Source organism: Panthera tigris, chromosome F2 (genome assembly GCF_018350195.1).
Source record: "Panthera tigris isolate Pti1 chromosome F2, P.tigris_Pti1_mat1.1, whole genome shotgun sequence".
Taxonomy (NCBI): domain Eukaryota; kingdom Metazoa; phylum Chordata; class Mammalia; order Carnivora; family Felidae; genus Panthera; species Panthera tigris.
In genome coordinates this window covers 15239458-15262437 of record NC_056676.1, presented here as the reverse complement: position 1 = coordinate 15262437, position 22980 = coordinate 15239458, and the positions used below count along the sequence as shown (strand labels likewise).

The window sequence follows — 22980 nt, the reverse complement described above, 5'->3', positions numbered from 1 at the left end:
ATCATGATCTTGGGTGATTCTTAATAGTAACCTAGACAGGTGTAGTATGGGATGGTACTGCAGAGTAGTTACGTACAGAGAACTTTGGCAGCAACTTTGCCTGTAATATGAGTTGCCAAAGTGGCTCCCTCTATTAGATGTGCTCATACCCCACCAGTTTCCACTGAGGCATGGGCAGAAGCAGAGAGATCAAGGGCTATTGGCACCATCAGAATGATGGGAAGTTTTTATATTCCGTGCATCCCTCAGTACTGAAGTTCTCTAGAGTCTATGAGACCCTAGCGCTACTCTGAAACCGTAAGTTTAAACTGGGACATGTTAGGAGACTCAGGAAGAACAGAGGAAATATTCCATAGAAATATGGAAGTTTGGGATAGTAAACAAAGAATAGGTAAGTTTTAGAATCATGTTGAATGGTAATTGGGAATACTTCAATACATCTTATTTCATTTAATTATCAACCCTGGGGAAGGATGTAAACGGAATATCTAAGCAGTTAAAGAAGTCCTTACATTTGTTCACCAATATGTATTGAATAATTACTACCAGGTTCAGTGGTGAAGTATTCTAGGCTTCATAACAAAGTGTCACTGGTGTGGAGGAGGAGCTTAGTTTCGATTTGTGTTGACCCACTCATGAAGGTGTGGTTTAAGTTGGGTTTGGGGAGAAATCAAATCTAATATAGAATTTAGCTCTAGTGAGGGGAAATGGGAAGTCCAAGGCCTAAAGGGGAAGAGGGTTAGTAGGTTCAGGTGTGATTTGACAGCTCTCTTTACCAAATGAGCTTCTTCATGAAGCAGGAGATAGTGCCTGAGGTGGAGCCTGTTCAGGAGTAAGGCAAGACAGAGTCCATATTATGAAACCTTTTTTAGGCCATCCTGAGTCTTCTAGGGGAATACTTGGGTTTGGGGGGAAAAAACTTGCTGTGCTGGGTTTTACATTTTCCAGTGTTTGTACTGAATACTCAAGAAACCATGTCAGACAGATGACCTTTCCCAAGATGTTCCCAAGATGTATATTCTGTAGATCATCAAAGTATTTAACAGTGGCTAGATGCATGGGTTCTGGTGTCAGACAGCTTTGCTTCTAACACAGACTTCAAGCACATTATGCAACTATAAATGGAAATAAAAATAGTACCTGCTATTTTTTAAAGTTATTTTGAATAAAAATTTGGTTGTTATGAAGATTAAGTTTCAGTGTTTGGTATGGAGTAAGCAGTCAATATTCATTAGTCATTCTCATTTTTATATAGTATGGTAACAGTGATGTGTTGCTGAAAACGTTTGGGCTTTAGCATGCCCAAGTATGAGGTGACTGCATTTGAACCTTCGTTATGCAACTTTATTGCTGAACTTCCCTTTCTCATCCATAAAGTAGGGGTAAAAATTATGTTGTAGGGCTGTAAGCTAAAAATGAGATAATGCATGTGGCTTATAGCAAACTGTTATTGCTGCTTTTGGTTCAATTTCCAAGACGATAAAGCTAGCTGTGAGCATCCAGTATAGATGGTAGGGACAAATTTCCTCCTTTCTGGGATGAGACCTTACTTTGTGGCACTGATGAGAATAACTCTGATTTATGGCTTTCTGCATTGCAAGGCTCATAATCAGTGGGTTACTCTAAGTAATATAAAGTGGCAGAGAAATTCAACGTATGAAAAGAGCATTTATATAATTTGTTACCTTCTATATCAGCCTCTGGGCTGTGATCTCAGCTCTGAGTCTCTACTGTAGGATGTGGTAGGCCAATATACTTGCCTCGGAAAGATGCTTAGGTATATCTGGAATGGGAGAACTTACTTTTACTATAGTTGATTTCTATATTGATTTTACTAGTGGGTAGGTACGAGACATAATCTCTCCTGAGTCTCAAACACTAATTCTGGAGACCTGGAACAGGCTTTCAAGAAACTGTCACTATAAGGTGTGAGGTCAGAACTGGATCTGGGATTTCCATTTCAAGGTCATGGAGATAGCCTGGGGGAATTATCTATATGCTCGGAGATAACTCAGAAAATCATTGGCATACCCATTTCAATTTAGTTGAACTTAGTGAAAATGGGAGGTTTTATATCAGTTTAACATCCTTAGAGTTCTCTCTCTTCATCTCCTCTTCTGTTTGGCAAAGGGATTTCCAGCCTATTTTCAGGAAACTTCTACAATAAGTTTATATATTATATATAATACGTAATTTGTTATATGTAGTATATAGTTAGCCTGAACTAGTACTTATGGGCTTCTTTAAGGATCTGGTATATATAACCTACAGTGAAAGCTGAAAGATGAAAAAACAGAATCTTTTTGAGGGGCTAAAGAAACTCAATTACATGTCTAGGCATAGGATGAAAAAAGTACATGGGGACGGAGAGAATGAAAACACAGTAAAGGGGTGATGGCAGATGGAACAAATCTCAGAGATGGAGAGATGGGCAAAGATAGAGGGCACTGGGGTGGAAGAGTAAACATGTTTCTTTGGGATGGGGACTAGGTAAAATGGATGATGAGGTTATGGGGAACCTTCAATTGGATAATGTCCACCTTTTCAGTAAAGTGACAATGTCACCATCCCAGGAATGGAGTCTTGAAATGATTGGAAAGAGCTTAATACAGCTGTAATGTACTATAAGATAGGGAGACAAAAAGTAAAATGATTTCTGAGCAGAGTGGAGGATGTATGGTTGATGCTAGCTATCATAATTTGTAGTGAGTCCAAGCGGCATGATTTTGTGGCTTTCTCTGGTGATGTTAAGTAGCCTCGGGGTATAAACAAAAAAACGATGGAATTGAATCATAGTACCAGTCTCTCAAGTTAGGAGGACTGTTTTTCCCCAGGGAAAGAAGTTTTCCTTCTTTTGCTTAATCTGATGTGATTCTGTTTCCTTCCAACTCCTTAGCATTCTTTTGTTGGGTACTAACCGCAACGAAGTGCAACAATTGGTCCCATATTCTTTTGCAAAGAATTTTTAACGTAAAATCTTTCGTAAAAATAAATTTACTAATCATACTTTTTAATGGCCACCTACTATATGGAACATGCCTATTCACTTTTTATTTTACTCTAGTCTTTTCAGATAGCTTTTCCTGTATATGTTGCTATAATATTGAAATAGGTCATTTAAAATTTTTCTTCATCTCTTAGGAGACTGATTCTGAACAATAGCTATCCCTTGGCAACATTATATTATACATTGAGTGGTGCTAACCATGTTTTAGAACTTTGGAGTCTATCAAATGATATATTCAATTCTTGGTATCATGCTTAGCTTTAGCAGGAAAAATCTCTCATTTCTAACAGTGAGATATCCGAAGATCTTAGGTTCATTCATCATCTTTTCCAACTTGTTCCAGCAAGACGTGGAATAGTTATTGACCTTTCCAATATTTTGAATTCTATTGGCTTTTCTTCACTACTTTATAAAGGTTCAACATGCTATCTGCTTGGGTGCAATGTCATCATTCATGCTGAACCACTAGCCAGCTGTGAGAGGCAAATTCTTCCATTAAAACATGTGGGCTTAGGGGTAGTTAGGGCTTTGAAACTATTTTGCATGATACTGTAATGGTGGATACATGTCATTATATATTTGTCAAAATTTATGGTATGCACAATAAAAAACATGAACCCTAATTTAAACTATGGATCTTAGTTAAAGATAATGTAACAATATTGGCTTATCAGTTGTAACAAATATGCCACACTCATGCAAGATGTTAATAATAGGAGAAAAGTGTGTGTGGAGGTGGGAAGGGTGAGAAGATATACCGGAACTCTGTACTTCCTGCTCAAATTTCATAAAACTACCCTAAAAAAATAATGCCTATTAATTAAAACATTATGTGGGCTTCCAAAGAGGAGATGAAGATTCACAGCTAAAAGAAACAATCGACATTTACAAAGAATGCTATATCAAGCAATAGAAAGGAACAGAATGTGTTAGAAGTTTATAGGTTACAAGTAAAGCATTCTGGTTACCTGGTTGCACACACATTTCAAACAACATATTTATGCTGACTTAAATATACACATAAAAGTAAATTCCTACATATATATGAACTGCTAGTATCTGCATACTCATAGGCATAAACGGGCATGAGAATTGCAGCACTGGGCCCACGCTATGCTCACCAGTCATGTTTCTAGCAGTAGCATCAGACTATGTTTTGTGGAAAGATGTGGCTGCCTTAATTTTTGAGATCCAAAATTCCTCCAAAGTTTTCTTATTTTACCCTTAACCTGATGTATAATTATCTACTATCTTATCATAGATCTTCTTGAGCCTGTTTATATTTGATTCTTTTCCAAATAGGTAACAAGTTCTAAACATTTACACTTATTAACAGTTTTATGACTTAAAGCTATCCCTTAAAATTTTCCCAGGGATAATCCATTATTCTAGTGGTCTGGCACATTAATGTGTTCTCATTTTTCTCTAATCCTCCCTGATTTTAAAAATTTAAAAAGAGATATCTCAGGTAATATTTTTCCCATGATCACACAATTGTAAGATATTTTCTTATCTTTTGAAAAGAGAACTTTGACATCACATGTTCCTCCAAGGAAGAGTATGAGGCTACCTAAATTATGTGAGTTCAGGAATTTTAATAGTTTACTTCCTTTAGTACCTTGCCAATTAATTGGTTGCTGCCTGAGATTTCACTGTGTTAAAAAAGAGACCACAGACCCAAAATAGACTCACTTGTGCTAAGCCGACATCACCAAACTGAGACTTAATACTTAACCTAATTGTAGTTTCCACCTCTCAATAATATAATCTTAACCAGTCAGATTGGAATTGCCTGGTCAACAGATAGCAAGTTAATCTGCCTGATATCCTCCACTTCACCATTCCCCAAAGGAAGGTGACCTTGCCTGAAACAATCTACTCTTTGCTTCTAACTTCCTTGTCCTACCTTCTGTCTATAAACATCTTCCATTTTGTATAGCTCTTCAGAGCTTCTTTCTGTTTACTGGATTGGATGCTGCCAATTCATGAATTGTTGCATAAAGTTCCCGAGATTTTTAAATTTACTCAGTTAAGGCTTGTTTTTTTAACAGATTTGATGGCTGTGTCCTGATCTGAAGGAAAACTTCTGATGGCTTTGGGGACAACAAGAAGCAGAGACACGATACCTGTGAACTCTTTGAGTGTTCTGTCTTCCTTGCCATTTCTGAAGGCCATGGGTAAGTTCCTCTTAGCTCTGAGCTCTGCTCTTTTCGAGTTGAGCTCCTGATCTAATGTCCATGTTGGAAACTGTGATAGTTCAGACTGCAATTCCCTATGTGATAGGAAAAGCCCTTGGTTCAGTTCCCAGATTCCATGTTGGGAACTGCTGGTGGTTTAGTCCACTGTTTGTCATTAGTTTGGAATCTCAGTCTGTGGTCCCCATTTTTTGGGTCTGTTGTCAGCCCTTTCCATAGTCCCAGAGACAACGTTGGGACTGTTGGTGGTACACACAGGGCCTTCTCTTGGCCAGGCTGCAGTAGCTTTTCTTGGTTACTGCTGGGTGTCAAGGTGCACATGTTTGTTTGCCTTGTTTTGTGTAGATAAAGTTATTGTTAATGGGAATCTTTGAGGCCAAAAGCTGCAAAATTGGTGGATATGGGTCAAGAAGTTAAAAGCTGTTAGAGTGCTCTCCACTTAACTCTGAGATTCCTGTGTCAAGATAAGTTGGTCCTGAAACAGGTTAGATTGATACTGGGTCACCTTCCAACCTCAAGAAAATTTCTGTGCAGTGAGGTACACTGTGAACACCACACAGCCTCTAACTCAGCAGTACATCCTCCTTAGATATTAGTTTAGCTCTGAGATACCCAAAGGCTTAGCTAAAAAAAAGGATGACATCCTTAAATTCCAAAGAGTTGAGTGTGTCACCTTCCAGCACACCCACTTATTTTATGTCTAAGAACTATGGTCCCAGAAGCTATAAATCGCTACAAAAATGACAAAATCTAAATAAAATAAGCTTAGAATTATAATGGCCATTATGGGGAACATTCTAATTAGAAAAGATTGTTCATTTAAGAAATGTATTTGAAAGGAAGTTTCCTGAATTAAACAGGATAGGATACCTATTTTAATTTCATGAAAACACAGTTATTTATTTGCATAAGTTCAATAAGAATCTGTTCTCCTTGTAACAGGATACAAGTGGAAACTTTGGCTATACAGTACCAAGGCTTTGGTCAGAATATCACGTTTGATAGAGATGTATGTAGACTCACATATGACCAGACAGCTTTAAGGAACTGCTTGGAAAAATTGGCCTTGCTTGTATCTTGTTTATAAGGTTCCCAGTAGCCTTACCAGATGAGTAATGAAGGTCACTTCCTGGCATGCCCAGGAAACTCAGGATATTTGGGGGGACTACCAGAAGAGAGAATTCACCCAAACTAGAGGTATTACAGTTAAAATCCAATGATGAGTCCTGGTTTGTCCTCTTGGCCTCTGGGACTTTTAAGAATTCAATCTGAGATTCCTTATGAAGAGTTCTAGCAAAATAGTCTATAAAAAGAGCTCATATGGTCAATCACAATTTTGGCTGCACTTATGTAAATAATTAGGCCAAGTTTAATTCAAAGAATTTAGTTTTAGTGTAATTATCTTGGTTAAAAAAATGGGGGTGATTATAGAGAGAAAAACTATATTGGCACTTTTGTAGACATTAGGTTCTAGTCCTGTTGATTGTTTTTGAGGGGTTTTTACAGACCTATAAAGTAGGATGGATCCTGAATTCTTCTTGTTTTCTCAAGTGTCTGGCTACGTCTCTCCAAACTTTTAGAATTTTCTCCCACCTTTCTGTTTTGGAATCATTAAGAACACGGACTGTCCCCAAATCTCCTTGAAAGGGACTATACTGGGTCCTCCTCACTACCCATATAGCCCACAGACTTCAGAGCCTTGAATGTTGGGACCACATCTACCAATTAAAAAGGGAGTGCCGTCATAGCCTTCAAAATCAAACTGACAAAGAAGAGATGTAGCTGACATCGACGTAGACTGCTTCCTCCCTAGATGTCATATCAAGAACATTTTTCTTTTCATTCTTCCTTCTCTTTATGACCAATCATTTTCCTAATTCTTACACCATGGAAGTCTTTATGCCTCTTTTGTCCATTTTTGCCTCTCTCTGGCCTAGAAAAATAATGATATCTCAAGCCATTGCCAAGGGGATAACCTTTCGGACTGCTGGATTTGTCATCAAAAACTGACCTGTCTGCAATGCTAGAATCCGTTAACAATGCCGCCTTTAGCAGGAGTGGTTTGTGCCATAATAGAATATATGTTTGTCGTGGTGGTTATCATTCTCCTTGGGGCTATGAATGCCTAGTTGGCTGGTGTAAAACTAGACAATGCCTCTTAGGTTATCTAACTTTGTGCCTGTTTGAAAACAAACTGAGATGCCTCAGTGGTCAACTCCCTTGGATTTCTATCACTGAGTTAGAAAGGTCATACCAGGAGATATTTATAATTCAGAATTTACTTCCTTTGGCAAGTCCCTACTTCCCTGTTTGGGGATGAGTACAAATGAGGCTATGATCAGGAATTTCTCCTTAACTCTAGAAAATATGGAAGAATCCTCTACAAAAGAGATAGCTGCCCCAAAAGATTCGTAGGCTTTCTGGCCAAGGTCTGTCTTGATAATAGGTCATCTTTTAGTTGAACAAGGAGGTGTCTATGCTGTGACCAACACCATTTATTGCACCTGAATTAATATTTCTGGAGAAGTGTAAACTCAGCTACATGAGATCGTTGAACAAGCCAAGTGGCTTAAGGAAGTGACTCCTTCAATGCAGTCTTTCTTTGACTGATTTGATTTTGATTGGTTTGGATCTTGGGGACCATGGCTCTGAAGTACACTCCAGACATTGGGAATTACCCTGCTTATAATAATCATGGTAATCTCTCCAATGCACTGTATTTTCTCAAAAGCTTTAAATGCATGTTTGTGGCCACTGACCACCACGCAAATGATCCTGTTAGAACTGGAACATCAAAAAAGGAATGTAGAGAATGACTGACTAAAAAAAAAAAAAAATGTGAACTTGAACTTTTGACCTGTGAATAACACAGAGATTCAACAACCAAAAAATGTTATCTGTGAATACCACACAGAGGATCAAACAAAAAGTTTGAGAACTTCAGAGCAGTATCTGGGAATGATGCTCATGTCTTAAATTTTGATCACATCTCTTGGTTAACTGAGTCTGATCAACAAGGGGATATTGTTAAAAAAGAGACAACAGCCACAAAATGGAGTTACTTGCGCTAAGCCTGCATCACCAAACGGAGACTTAATACCTAACCTAATTGCAATTTCAGTCTCTCTGGGAATGTAATTTTAACCAGTCAGACTGAAATTTCCTGGTCAGCACTAGTGAGGTAATCTGTCTGATAGGCTCCTGCTGTCCCCCAAAGGAAGGTGACCTTGCCCCAAACAATCCACTTTTGTTACTAATTGTCTTGTTGCCTCCTTCTGCTGATAAAAGTCTTCCATTTTGTATAGTTCTTCAAAGCTTCTAATTACTAGACAGATTCATGTATTGTTGAATAAAGCCAATAAAGTGTTTAAATTTACTCAATTGAACTATATTTTCTTAAACACTGTTAAATACTTCCTCCTTTGACATCATTGTTTGACTACTGTTAACATTTTACTACACAGGGAGGTACATACAGAACGAAGAGAGTGAGAATAGAGAAAATAAATGTCCTCAAACTTTGCATCTGTGCTTAGAAGAGCGAGAAATTTGTCAACAGTTTCCATCAGTGGATAATCAAGGGCATGAGATAGTGGTCTATTCCATGGGACACCAGAAACGTTGGCTTTAACAGCATGTTAGGCCAGTACTCAGCAGTTAGGCTACAGTGACTCCAGATACCCTTGTTGGTTTGTAAGTGGTTGCTTGGTGTAGGAACTGACTCTGAAATGGCTGAAGTTGGAATATTTCCTCTTCAGTGATATGATTCTGGAAAGTAGTCTATTATAATGCAAAGAGCATGAGCAGGAGCTAGGTCTAAATCAAATTCCAAACCTGCCAATAAGATATGTGTGACTTTAAGCACATTTCTTATCTTCTCTTTTGCTTCCACCTATTCCTCTGGAAAATGGAGAAATAAACTCATAGGATTGCTTCCATTAATGAGGCAATAAAACTAAAATACAGTTCAGTGTCTGGAACATTGTTGGCACCTAATACTGGGTAACTGTTACTGTGGCCTGAAATGAAGTTTATCTTCCACTGCCTGGTACTTTCAGGATCTGATACTTTAGCCTCACTGTTAGGAAAAGCTGAGTGTCCTCAATTAACAGAGGCTTCCCTATATACTTCTTCTGTCATATCATTTGTAGTCTTGGAATAATAAAATTAGAAAGAGCTTGGAGAGAACCTATTTCCAAAGCTTTATAATGCACACTAAAAAATCTGACACCAAGGGGTTTGGTATGACCAGCTGAGGAACCTACTTGGTACCGATCCCTTCCACATAGTAAGACTAAGCATGACCTTACTTTACTTTAACGGGGAAATAACATGACAATGTAGCAAACATAAAAGGTACAGTTTTTTTGTTTTGTTTTTCTTTTTTTAATATCACCCTTACAAGAATAAAATTTTCTCTATTGGGATGCCTGGGTGGCTCAGTCAGTTAAGCATCTGACTCTTGGTTTTGGATCAGGTCATGATCTCAAGCTTTGTGAGTTCAAGTCCTGCATCTGGCTGTACATTGAGAATGTGGAGTCTGCTTGGGATTCTCTCTCTGTCCCTCCCCTGCTTGCACTCTCCTCTCTCTCAAAATAAATAAATAAACCTTAAAAAAATAAAAATAAATGTGAAGTTCAGGTAAACAATTTTTTAAAAAAATTGTCTAATTCTTGTCCCTATAGAATAAATTACACAGAATTGTAATCATTTAGGTATTATTTTGAATGTTGCTTTTTATAGTTAATCACATGCCTATCATTTTTTTCAGTATTGTTATATAATTTTTAAAATTATACTTTTTAATGGCTGTATAATATTTAACTCGATGGAAGTATTATCTGAAAACATTTGCTGACAATTGAAAATTTTCTGTTGCTACCTATACAGCAATGGATATCAAGGCAAACAGTCTTTTCTTTATCGTTCCATTAGATACATACTGAAATTTCAGATTCTTAGGTCAAAGAGTAAGGAAATTGAATGGATCTTAATATGTATTGCCAAATAACTACCAAAAATATTATGCTAATTTATAATAGCACCAACAATGTACATTAGATTCGCTGTAGCCACACCAATAATGAGTACTGTTTTTAAAATATTTGCTAATTTAATAGGTGTGAAAGGGTACCTCGTCATTTTAATGTAAATTTATTCAATAATTAGTGTGGCTGAACATTTTTTCTATGTGTTTACTTACATGTTAGGTTTTTTCTTGTGTCCATTGACTCTTCCTAGAAATTGTTTATCTATTAAGATTAAAACAGTTACTTTCTAAGAAGTGTTTCCTTCAATGGTTTAATTTATTTTTAACTTTCTATTTTAAAAGGAAATTCACATTTCTGATAAAGAATTCACTGTAAAGTTCCAAGACTATCATAATCATCTGTCACTGTTGTCAAATCAACTTACATAAAAAGAAATACTAGAAAATCCCTTTATGTGTCAAAAGTATGCATATGCACTATATTTATTTCAGGTCCTAAGTATGTGATATGCAAAGAGTCAAGTGAGGTAAAACTACTTTACAGTTGATATTTGTAGTCCTTAGCGTTCTGTCGTCATATTATGAAAGACAATAATACGAGAAACTTTCATAGATTTTATAGAAGAAAGAGCCTTTCATAGATTTTATAAAGCACTTAAGAAGTGATTTTTAAAGTGGCTATTCAAGGAATAGAAAGGCTATTATGTGTATGCTTATTTATATTCAAGGGGCAAGATATTACTTATAAAACAGTATTGTTAAAATTTTTTAAAGTGTGAAGATTGATCTCTCCTCTCTTAGTTGCACTCCCAACTTTCTAAGTTTATTGTCTAGATGAATTCTTTTTACTCTGATGTTGGAGAGTTGAGAAATAGTAGATTTTTAAAAAGCAGTAGTAGACCATACCAACATATGACAAGATTCTATCTACCTTGGGCTTCTGAAGTGCCTTTAGAAACATAAGATTAAAAACAAAATCACCAGCTTGTAAGGCACTATTACTGACCATCTGGTCCAATTTATGTGTCTTTTCTACTACATCTGCTAAAAGTAGTATTTGAAACTATGCTTGAACATTACAGTGAAAGGGAATGTCCTCTTTCAGAGGCATCCAGATCCTAGGACAACTCTGAATGTTAGAAAATTCTTTTCTGCATAGAGTTAAAAGCTGTTTTGGTTTGTTTGTTAGTTTTTTGTTGTTGCTGTTGTTGTTGGTATCACTTAGTCATTAGTCTTGGTTTTACTCTAGAGATTTGTGGAACAAGTTCAGTCTCTCTTCCACATGACAGGCCTTCAAATATTTGAAACCAGCTCATGAACAAAAAACTGCAATGCAAAGCACAGAAGAAATGCCATAATTGTGGTATAGAGATTTATTTCTTGAGGTGCTTCAAAGTATGTAGAGATCAGGGGCGCCTGGGTGGCTCAGTCGGTTAAGCGTCCGACTTCAGCCAGGTCACGATCTCGCGGTCCGTGAGTTCGAGCCCCGCGTCGGGCTCTGGGCTGATGGCTCGGAGCCTGGAGCCTGCTTCTGATTCTGTGTCTCCCTCTCTCTCTGCCCCTCCCCCATTCATGCTCTGCCTGTCTCTGTCTCAAAAATAAATAAAAACGTTAAAAAAAAAATTTAAAGAAAAAGTGTGTAGAGATCAAATCAGTTTAGGGAATTCAAGAGTATGTGACAATTAAGGTAGACTGAAGTGAGTGGTGGATTTTCCAAGGAGAGTGGACTGCAAAAGTGGAAACATGGAGTAAAGCAAGAATATGTCCCAGAAACAGTTCAGTTTGGCTGATGCATAGAAGTGTGAACTCTGAGAAGGAAACTGGGAAAAAGCATTATGAAAAGGCTTGCGCACAAGCAATTATTAAAGGTTTTAGAAGTAGGGGCTGAGCTCTGGGAAAGTCAATTGACCGTAGAACTAACAGGATTGATGGAAATGCAGAAAAATAGGATCAAGGACTATTCTCTTACAAAAGTGTAGTGAGCAGGCTATGAAGGCCTGAATGTGTGACAGAATTTGGAATGGGGAGGAGATGGATATGGAGTACAACGTATAGAACTTTGAAGCAAATTTGAAACTAATTTAGTAGGTTGAGGAGAGGAGGAAAGAAAACAAGGGAAAGCAAGAAAGAAAAGATGACCCTAGTGTTTCACGTTACAGCTCTAGAAGAATGGCCATGCTAGAAACAAAGGTTGCAAAAAAGAGTAGTTTGCTGAGATTGGAGAAAGACAATGAGTTGCTTCGCAACAAGTAACCAAGAGTATGTGTGGGATATATGATCAGCGGGCTTTTGAAAATGCAACTATGAGCCTCTATTTGACTCTGTAAAAGGGCCCCAGTCAGACCCCTGGCTGTCCCCAGGTCCAGCAGACACTGCCAATCAAGCAGGCAAGAGTGGGAGCAGAGAAGGAACCATGTGATATGGAAGAGTGGGGAAAAGGCCCACAAGTGTTGTGCGGAGTCCGCTGGTGTGGAAAGGGCTGAGAAGTGAGCAGTGAACAATCAAACAAAATATCACGTTGGTGAGGATTTAAGTCTATGCGGGTCTACAAAGTCAGAGAGAATTGAGCACATTTAGTCAGGCAGGAACACAGACTGTGCTTGCTTATCTGTGAGAGAAGGATAACACTGTGCCTGCCTTCGTGGATTGTTGTGTCAATGAAAGGAAAATGTACGTAAGAAGCATCACACTGCCTAGAAGAGGTGAGCAAGTCATAAATACTGATTAATACTGTATGATATTATCAGATGACAGATAAACTCATTGTTCCTTATACTATGTAAACATTCAAAACTATCTTCCAAAATAGCTCATCACTTTCCTTGTTAAAATTGTAACCTTCCCAAATCATAATATTGTATAAGACAAAGAACATTTGACCAGGGATAAAGCCTCAGATTCCTAGTGTCAGCTGCTTGTAACCAACTTTGTGATCTTACCAAAGTTCTCTCTCTCTTTTTTAAGTTTATTTATTTATCTTGAGTGAGAGAGCATGAGTGAGGGAAGGGCAGAGAGCGAGGGAGAGAGAGGGGGAGACAGAGAGGGAGAGAGAGAGAATCCCAAGCAGTCTTCATACTGTCAGTGCAGAGCCCCACGCAGGGCTCGAAACCATGAACTGTGAGATCATGCCCTGAGCCAAAGTCAAGAGTCAGATGCTTAACCAACTAGCCACCCAGGCACAGTTCTTTTTTTTTTTTTTTAAGTTTATTTATTTATTGAGAGAGAGAGAGAGAGAGAGAGAGAGAGAGAGAGAGAGAGAGAATTCCAAGCAGGCTCCTGTACTGCCAGAACCCACTTGGGGCTCAAACTCAGGAGCCCTGAGATCCTGACCTGAGCCAAAACCAAGAGCCAGCTGCTTAACTGACTGAGGCAACCAGGCATCCCCTTACTAAAGTTCTTTATCCCCTCTTGATATCTTCATCTTTCTATGAAAGGGGTAGGGCTTCTTGATCTCTAGAATATCTTTCATCTGTGAATGCAGATTCTGAGGTGTGGGTTTGCAAGACTGAATTTCTTACAGCACCACTTTGTGTTCCAGAAGCAAGAGGAAGCTGGAGTTTGGGTTTTCTGTGTTGAGATACCTGCTACCTTGGAGGGAAAAAAGGGGGTTGGATACATGTTTGGCCCTATTAAGGATCTTCCTTTCTTGCTCAGCACTCCCCTCCCCTCCCCTGTCACCACTGGCCACCACCTTGAGAGGATCACAACCAGTTTCACTGTGGACTTCAATCCTGTTTACATAGGTCACTCTAGGAAAATCCAGACTCTGAGGTCATCTGACCCCACAGATCTCATCCCTCATGGGATCACGTCTCTCACTTCTCTATTTCTCTGTGTATCCTCTTTTCTGACTATATCTGTCACCCACCCCCAGTTCCTGAACGCTTTTCAGTGGAACTCACAGTCCATTTTGAGCAACCTCTTTCCTTCACCCCCTTGCTTTGTTTGGCCCTGGCTTCTCCCTCAGACACTGCTTCTTCATGAGCCCTCTCAAGTTTTGGTTATTTTTCTCCTATAACCTCTTACCATGAGGCATGGAGGTAAGGAGAGCATTCTCCTTACTGCTCAATGCCACTTCCAGCCCATTCTCCCTCCCTCCTCCTCCTACTAGCTTCACATCCCATGTCACCAAACCATCCACCAGTCCTTGCCACTGTCATCTGCAAACTCTAAAGTCATCTTTCCTCATTCATTGAAGTGCTTAACTCCAGGTTCACTGACACTATTCCCAACACTATTTCATAATTCTTGGTGATCTTAATAACCCTGTAATGATCCCTCTAATATCCTGGGTTTTGTTTGGTTTTGTTCTTTAGCTCCTTAAGCTTCTTCTCTCCAAGGATTTTGTCCTCCAGCCCATCTCAGTCACTCGCTTACATGGTTATATTCTATACCTTGTATTTGCCAACACCTGGCACCTGTCTATAATCTCAGTTTCAGGAATTCTAATCTGTAAGTCTCAGCTCTAATTTTTAGCTTTCTCCCTCACATACCCAACTCCAACAATTTATTGGTTTTATGGGAACCTATATCATATGATCCTTCTACCCTTTTTTCACAGCTCCCTCCCCTCAGGATCTCACTTTCTTACCCATGATAATTTCTCATAATAATCATTATCATCAGTCCCTTGGGCATTCCCTAAACTCCTTTGCTACCGTCTCACTTTGTGTACTTGCCTGACAAAAGCTCAAATCTAGTTACATCCAAATATCCACCTATCCCATGCTTGTATCCACAAAACTGAATGGGCCAAAGAAAAATGCACAATTAGTGCACTCTAACATCAAATGTGATCCTAGTCCTAATTTTATTTCCTTCCCTTTATCCTCATGTTTCCAAGACATCCTTTTGTATTCTCACTCTTTTTTTAAATTTTTTTTTAACGTTTATTTATTTTTCAGACAGAGAGAGACACAGCATGAACAGGGGAGGGGCAGAGAGAGAGGGAAACACAGAATCGGAAGCAGGCTCCAGGCTCCGAGCCATCAGCCCAGAGCCCGACGCGGGGCTCGAACCCGCGGACCGCGAGATCGTGACCTGAGCCGAAGTCGGCCGCTCAACCGACTGAGCCGCCCAGGCGCCCCATTCTCACTCTTAGCAGTGACTACTCCAATACACTGAGGACATAGTGGCAAATGGAAGAGAATATCCATATTCCTACTACCCATCTTCCCACCTACCCACACCTGTACTCCATATACTCAGCCTTCTAGCTTATTGCTGAAAATGAGCTATTTGTGCTCCAGTTTATAGCCAGTTTATAGCCAAGCCCTCCACCTGTGTACCAGATTTCATCCACTCTTCCTGACTCAGGTTTTTGCTCAAAAGTTACTATCAGTGAGTCCTTCATTGACAGCCTTCTTTAAAATTTCACTCCACTTTATATTATTTAGTCTCCTCCCAAGATTCATTAATTTCTTCATTTTGCTTGCCAGCATTTCACATAGTGTACATTGTGATTATGTATTATGGGTATCACCTTACCACCCCTTGGTAATGGAAGCCCCATGGGCTCAGGGGATCTTGTCTGTTTTATTCACTGATGTATCTCCGGTGTCTAGAAGAGTTCCTAGAACACAGTAAAAATTGTTGTATGGAAGAATGAGGAATGAGTTCTGTTTTGGAGAGTAAGTCAGATGTGGCCATGGGTAAACATGTGGACATTTTCAATGGAAATTATAACGACACTTTAGGGTAACTATGTAGTTTATTTAACACAAAGTTGAAGTCACAAGAACGAATAAGGATGCGAAGAAAACAGATTAGAGAGAGGACACCCATTTGGTGAGATGTTTACATTGAATTATGAAAACACCTGTGTCTAAAATAATAGCCCTGCTCCCATTATGATACTGTATTCAACAGGCTGTGGATATTTTTTTTATTAAACCCTATTAGTATATAAATATAATTCTCTAAGCCCAGAAGTATGCTGATCACTTTTGACACTGAAAAACAGAAAGGTATAGCCAATTTAGGTAGCAAAGGTAAAAACAAGTTAATAGCAAGCTCCACAGAGCCAGTCAGTCTCAAATCCTGCAAGGTCATTTTTGGTGAGACTTTTTACCGTGAAATGGCCTTTTGAACCTTGACCTCCTTAAGGTTAGCATGTTATTGCATTAAGTTATATAAAATGAAACATATTTAATTACCAACGTATTTTAATGTGTACGTAATGCATTATATTGCAATGCACATATGTGTTTGTCCATATTTTAAATAAATTTCAATTAGATTTTATCTCAGAGCCACTGAACCTTTGTATTTGAGCACAAGGCACCATATATTCAACTGGTGGTTTTTGTTTCAGTTGGTGGTACTGACCTGATCGTTTTAATGGCTTTTTAATGAAAGGTTTTCATCAAATCAGTGTATTTTGTTTTTTAATGCTGTGCTTCCTTGAAAATTCCTCTTTAAAAGTATTCTTGCAGGTAGCGTAATTCTGACTTGGCCCCCTTGCATATTGTCTAGGGATTGGTGTGGTGATGGTAACATTATATATCAATGTAAACGAATCCAATCCTGAGTCAATCTGCCATGATGGGCCCCAAATCAGCCAGTCTTTACTGCTCTACCTCCACAATCTCAGAGGAGGCAAAGATTTTGGGTGAGAAGCATAATTTTCTAGTTTTTTGGTTCTAGTTACTCTCAAAAGTAACTAAATTTATTTGGAAAAGTTTCATGAGAGAACAATGTCTGGCTAACTGCTCTTATCTTGACTCTTTTATTGTTTTGATTCAGTTTAAGCCATCACCTTCTCTTAGGGCGAGGGAGAAAGTCCTCAGTGTTCTTGAAGCCCTGTGATGGCTCCTGTGAACATTTTAGGACATAACCATATTGTAGGTTCTAGATATTAACGTCTCGTGCTCTAAAAAATAAAGTAAAACAATATTTTCGTTTTCTAAAATCCAATATAGATATTTGCTTGTGTTTTGGAGATAAATATCAATTTTTAGATTTTGAAGAGGAAAACGAATTACTAATGATAAAATATAAAGTCTTTTGGAGAACCTGGGTGGCTCAGTCGGTTAGGCGCCCGACTTCACCTCAGGTCATAATCTTGGTTTCGTGGTTCGTGGGTTTGAGCCCTGCGTCGGGCTCTGTGCTGACAGCTCAGAGCCTGGAGCCTGCTTCAGATTCTGTGTCTCCCTCTCTCTCTGCCTCTCCCCCGTTCACTCTCTCTCTCTCTCTCTCAAAAATAAACATTAACAAAATTAAAAAAATAAACTTTCTAATCTAGTTCACGATTTTTATCTTTTTCTTAACAAAACAGCAGAAATTCACATTGTACAGCAGAAGATACTGGAATATAAAGAGATGTAAGTTTTACAAACCATAGAAGCCATAGATTCTCGGAAACTTATCCTAATAAGTAAAGCAGAACTTTATTCAGTATTAATCAAAACTTGTTTGCTTTTTGATGTTTAAGAATTAAAATACCAGTTAGCTGATGCCTTTGAATACTTTTTGAAACTCAGTGGTATTGGTACTCTGATATTTTGAGTTGGTACCACAATTTCAACTAAGTTAAATGGATTTTCATTTCATGTAATGTTTTTCAAACTTTAATATGCACATAAACCACTTGGGGATCTTGTCAAATTAAAGATTCTGATTCTGTAGTTCTGTGGTGTGGCCTGAGATTCTAATAGACTACCCAGTGAGAAAAATGCATGGATCATACTTTGAGTAGTAAGGATTTAGGGGACAATTAGGGTAATCTTATTTAGGTTATTCATTTTTACTATTGTTTTATTAAATTAAATTGTTTCATTATTTAATAGCTAATGCTATTTGTGAGTGCTATATGCTTTGTGAAACATAATTTAAATAGTTTATGGCCACAAAATTATTGTCGTCTACAATGCCTCATTATTAAATGTAATTTTTCAGCTACATAACTTGCATCTTTTTTTTTACATTAGTTACAACACAAGGTAATAAGTAATCTAAAGTAAGATTGTCATCTTTATGAGTTTATTTCATCAATGTTTCAGAGAAAAACAAGTTTAATTTCTTCGGTTAAAAAAAAAGTAGCATCGTTATTTTGGTCGAGACTGTCAAAACCTGGTATAACACTTGAGTGGGTAGGTCTATTAAGTTTTTGCATGTTAAATCTCTTCGATGGGATATCAGTGGGAAATGATTAATTAGGGAAAATTAAAAGGAATCAAAATTGAAGATAAAGATACACAGAGTTGAATTTGGAAGTGCTATAGTTGAGCAGAAATATTACTTCTTGACATTATTTTTCTGATACAAAGTTAAAGACTATTTTTAGTCAGGCAAATGTCACAGTATTGTTTGTATCATGCTTAAGAGCCCTGTTTAATCTTGGTGGCACACTTACTACATAAGGTTTTGTTTTCCTATGCACAATACACTAACAACCCAAAGTAGAGGTTTCTTAGGGGATTCCACAGTAAATTGCAAACCAGTGATACAGGTTGACTTGGAGAAAAGCCTGATGTTGTAAATACTTGGATTTGAGAAGGAAAAACTTGAGCTTATTTTATAGAAACTCATATCTATAGATGGACTGTAAAGCACTATAGGTCCTCAAATTTATCAAATCCACATAACCTTTCTTCTCTTGGGATTGATTTTGGCCTGATGGAAGATATATTGTGCTACAAGGCATTGGTGATTAGAGCAAGATGGCAGAGAATGTTATTGAAGAAGAATACACCTGCTGGGAGCAGGAATGAAAAGCACTGAAAGGAATAAGGATACATGTGGTCAACAAGGAAAGCAGTGTGATGTGGACAATGTCAGTGTCAACAGGGTATACACCACCCAAATCAGCTGTTTTGTAAAGTTAATTATAATTGCATAATAGCTTTACAATGTGATCATCAACCAGTTGCAGTATCTTACAGGATGTGAGGAAAAACATGATGGTTACAGTGGGAACAGAGTCAACTCAAAAACCGAATGTATGGTGATTATATTCATAAACTCAGATGTAACATCTGTATGAATCTAAAGTAGATGTATTTTCATTTTCAAGGATGATATTTTTGATTTTTGGCTAAACAAACGCACAAACATCTATAAAAATAGCAACTGAATTATGTGACGGGTATGGTACTGATCCTGGCAATAAGTATATATATAAGTGTTACTATAACTTGGTTAAGATTATAGTCCATAAGTAGGCAGTAGAGCAAAATTGAATATCCCTTACTCCAAAAATTCATTTTTAAACTATAGAATAAAAAAGTGTATAAATTCTTACCATGCACAAAATAGAGGTAAAGGATTCTATCCACTCCATTTGTACATGTTCATAAGAATTTGTTTAAGTTGAAATGAACCTTACTCCTAATAGCTGGTTCAATTATAGCTTGATTCTAGGCTCTAAGTGAGAATATGCATGTTTGAGGTAGAGGAAAAGGAAAAAGAACATTGGGTTGAAATGAACTGAGACATTAGCTTTTATTTAATTCTAGGCTGTCAAGAATTTCTATAAGGCCTTTTTTTTTTTCCCTGAGGGCATTATGTAGGTTCATAGCCAGTAGCCTGCCTTCAGATGAATTTCATATTTATGTTAGGAAAGGGACAGACTTTTTTGGCTGTTTAGTGCTATAGATTGGGAAATAATAGCTGGCTATTTTAGTCTTTACTTATCTCTCAACTCATCCTAAAGATACTAAAATAAATAGCATAGGTATTTCTTTGGTAAGATTTCTTACTGGACAGAAGCCAAAAAGTTCAAGTGGTGGTAAAATTATGAAAATGTACACAATTTATGATGGCTTAATGCTGCTTAAAAGATAGTCAAATGCTAAAGCATTAAGGTTAATCACATCTTCAATGGGAACTATAACCTCAGAAGAACAAATCAAGTGATAATTCCCCTAGAACTAGCACTATTGCTAATGTTTTAGTAGTTTACTATTATATTTTAGAAATTAACTCCAGGGGTGCCTCGGTGGCTCTGTCGGTTGAGCATCCAACTCTTGTTCTCTGCTCAGGTCAGGGTCTCACAGTTTGTGAGTTCTAGCCCCACTTAGGTTTCTGCACTGACACTGCAGAGCTTTCTTGGGGTTCCCTCTCCCCGACTCTTTGCCCCTCTTCTGCTTGCACACTCACTCTCTCTCTCTCATGCTCTCTCAAAATAAATAAATAAACTTAAAAAAATAAGTCCAGTATTTAAAAATATATGACCCAAAATGTTGTCCAGTCTTTAAAAAATAATAGCATTTTGAAAATCATAAGCATCATGTGAGAAGGCAAAATTGACATTAAGACCATAATCTAGAGATAGTCACTATTAATATTTTCTTGTATTTCCATTTTTTTCCTATCAGAGAAATTGAATATTTTAATTGCTTCACTCTTCATTGCAATTTTATTACATATATGGGAATAATTTTTCTCAGAGAACAAACATCCCTGGAAATCAATGGGAAAATACTATTTGCTTTAATGAAAAATTTTCTGGAAGACATTTCTTATGTTGAGTAATGTTTATATATATATATATATTTGGTTCTATCATATGTGACACATGCTGGGGATATATCTTGTATCTGTTCACTTCTTTCCCTCTCCACTAATGTTGTTCTAGTTCAACATTATCTCTTGCCTGAAGTACTGAAATAATTTCCTAACTTTCTTTTTTCTTCAGTCGTTTTTCTTTCAATCTTGTACTTCTGTAATCATTATGCTCACAGCAGTGGTGATATTTAAAAACTGAAATAAGATTGTACCACTGCTCTTTAAAATCTGTCAGTGGCCTTTTAACTGAGAATTAAATCCAAACTCTGACCTTGTCAAACAAAACTACATTACCCGATCCCTATCCTCTTCTCTGACTACATTTGATGCTACTCTCTCCTTTATTCACTGCCCTCAATCCATTCAGATCTCCAACTTCTGTGTCCATTTTTATAATTTGTATATTTCAAGGAATTTTCCCTTTTTATTTTAGTTGTTGAACTTATTGGCATAAAATTCATATTTCCCTACTCTTCCTCAAATGTTTGTAGGATCTGTAGTGATGTGTCCATTTTCATTCCTGGTATCAGTGATTTCTGGTTTTTTTAATCAATGTAATTAGAAATTTATTTTTTTTGTTCCCCCCCCCCAAAACCAGATTTTATTTTATGGATTTTCTCTATTGTGTTTCCATTCCATGTTCCATAGGTTCTTCTCCCACCCCCCCCATTTTTTTTTTAAAGATTCCCTGTTTTATTTTTATTATTTACTTCTTTCTACATATTTTAAGTTTAATTTGCTTTTTCTAATGTTCTTAAAGGGAAATTTATTTTTATTTTATATTTTTTATTTTGAGAGAGAGAGAGACGCAGGCATGTGTGTGAGCAGGAGAAGGGCTGAAAGGATAAAGAGAGAGAGAGAGAGAGAGAGAGAGAGAGAGAGAGAGAGAGAATCCTAAGCCCTAAGCAGACCCCATGATCAGCACAGAGCCCAGTGTGGGGCATGAAAAAGTGGGGGCATGCCCAGTGTGGGGCATGGTGTCTCACCACCATGAGATCACAACCTGAGCCAAAATCAAGAGTCAGATGCTTAACTGACTGAGCCACCCAGGCACCCCTTAAATGGAAATTTAAAGATTTTTTTCTTTTCTAACCTAATTATTGAAAGCTATAACTATCCCTCTAAGCACTACCTTAGCTATATCCCACAAATTTTCACATATTTTGTTTTTGTCATGGTTTATTTTAGTTCAAAATACTTTAAAATATTCTTTTTGATTTCTTCTTTGACTCATGGGTTATTTACAAGTATTTTATTTAATTTCCAAATATTTGTAGGGTTATCCAGATATATTTCCAATATTAATTCTATTTGCAGAGGATACACTATGTATGATTTTAATTTTTTAAAAGAAAAATTTTTTAACATTTATTTATTGTTGAGAAACACAGAGAGACAGAGCACGAGCAGGGGAGGGGCAGAGAGAGAGGGAGACACAGAATCTGAAGCAGGCTCCAGGCTCTGAGCTGTCAGCACAGAATCTGATGCGGGGCTTGAACCCTCAAACCACAAGATCATGACCTGAGCCAAAGTCAGACGCTTAATTGACTGAGCCACCCAGGTGCCCCTGATTTTAACACTTTTAAATTTATTGAGACTTATTTTATGACTCAGCATGTGACTTATCTTGGTAAATGTCCTGTGTGCATCTGAGGAGAATGTGTATTCTGTAGTTTTTGAGTGTGTTGTGCTATAAATGCCAATTAGGTAGTTGGTTGATAATGCTGTTTAAATTTTCCTTATCCTTACTGATTTTCTGTATGCATATTCTATAAGTCATTAAGAGGGGGATTGAAATCTTCACCTATAGGTATGGATTTGTCTTTCTCCTTTAAGTTTTGTCAATTTTACCTTCATGTATTTTAAGGTGTTATTAGTCACATATAAGATTATTATGTATTCTTGGTTAATGGATCCTTTTATCATTATGAAATGTTCTTTATCTCTAATAATATCACTGTCTTAAAGCATGATAATAGTCTTTGTCTGATATTAATATAGCTACTCCAGCTTTTTTATGTTTAGTGTTTACATGGTATATTCTTTCTAGCCTTTTACTTTTAGCCCATCTCTGTCTTTATAATTTAAAATGGCTTTCTTATAGTCAGCATATAGTTGGGTCTTGCTTTTTCACCCAGTCTCAAAATCTGCTTTTCATTATATGTTTAGACTATTTGATAATGTAAGTATTGATATGGTTAGGTTTAAGTCTGCTATCTTATTACTTATTTTCTATTTATTTCACTTGTTCTTTCTTCTTACGTAATTTTGAATTAATGGAG

At 37.3% G+C, this 22980-nt stretch overlaps 1 long non-coding RNA gene across 1 annotated transcript in view; it reads left to right on the top strand.

Moving 5' to 3' along the window:
• The window catches only part of LOC122235089, a 221626-nt gene that overhangs the window by 29209 nt on the left and 169437 nt on the right, over window positions 1-22980 (top strand). Inside the window, exon 2 of the long non-coding RNA XR_006213209.1 lies at window positions 5059-5184. This is a non-coding gene — a long non-coding RNA (uncharacterized LOC122235089). The remainder of the gene's footprint in view (window positions 1-5058; window positions 5185-22980) is intronic.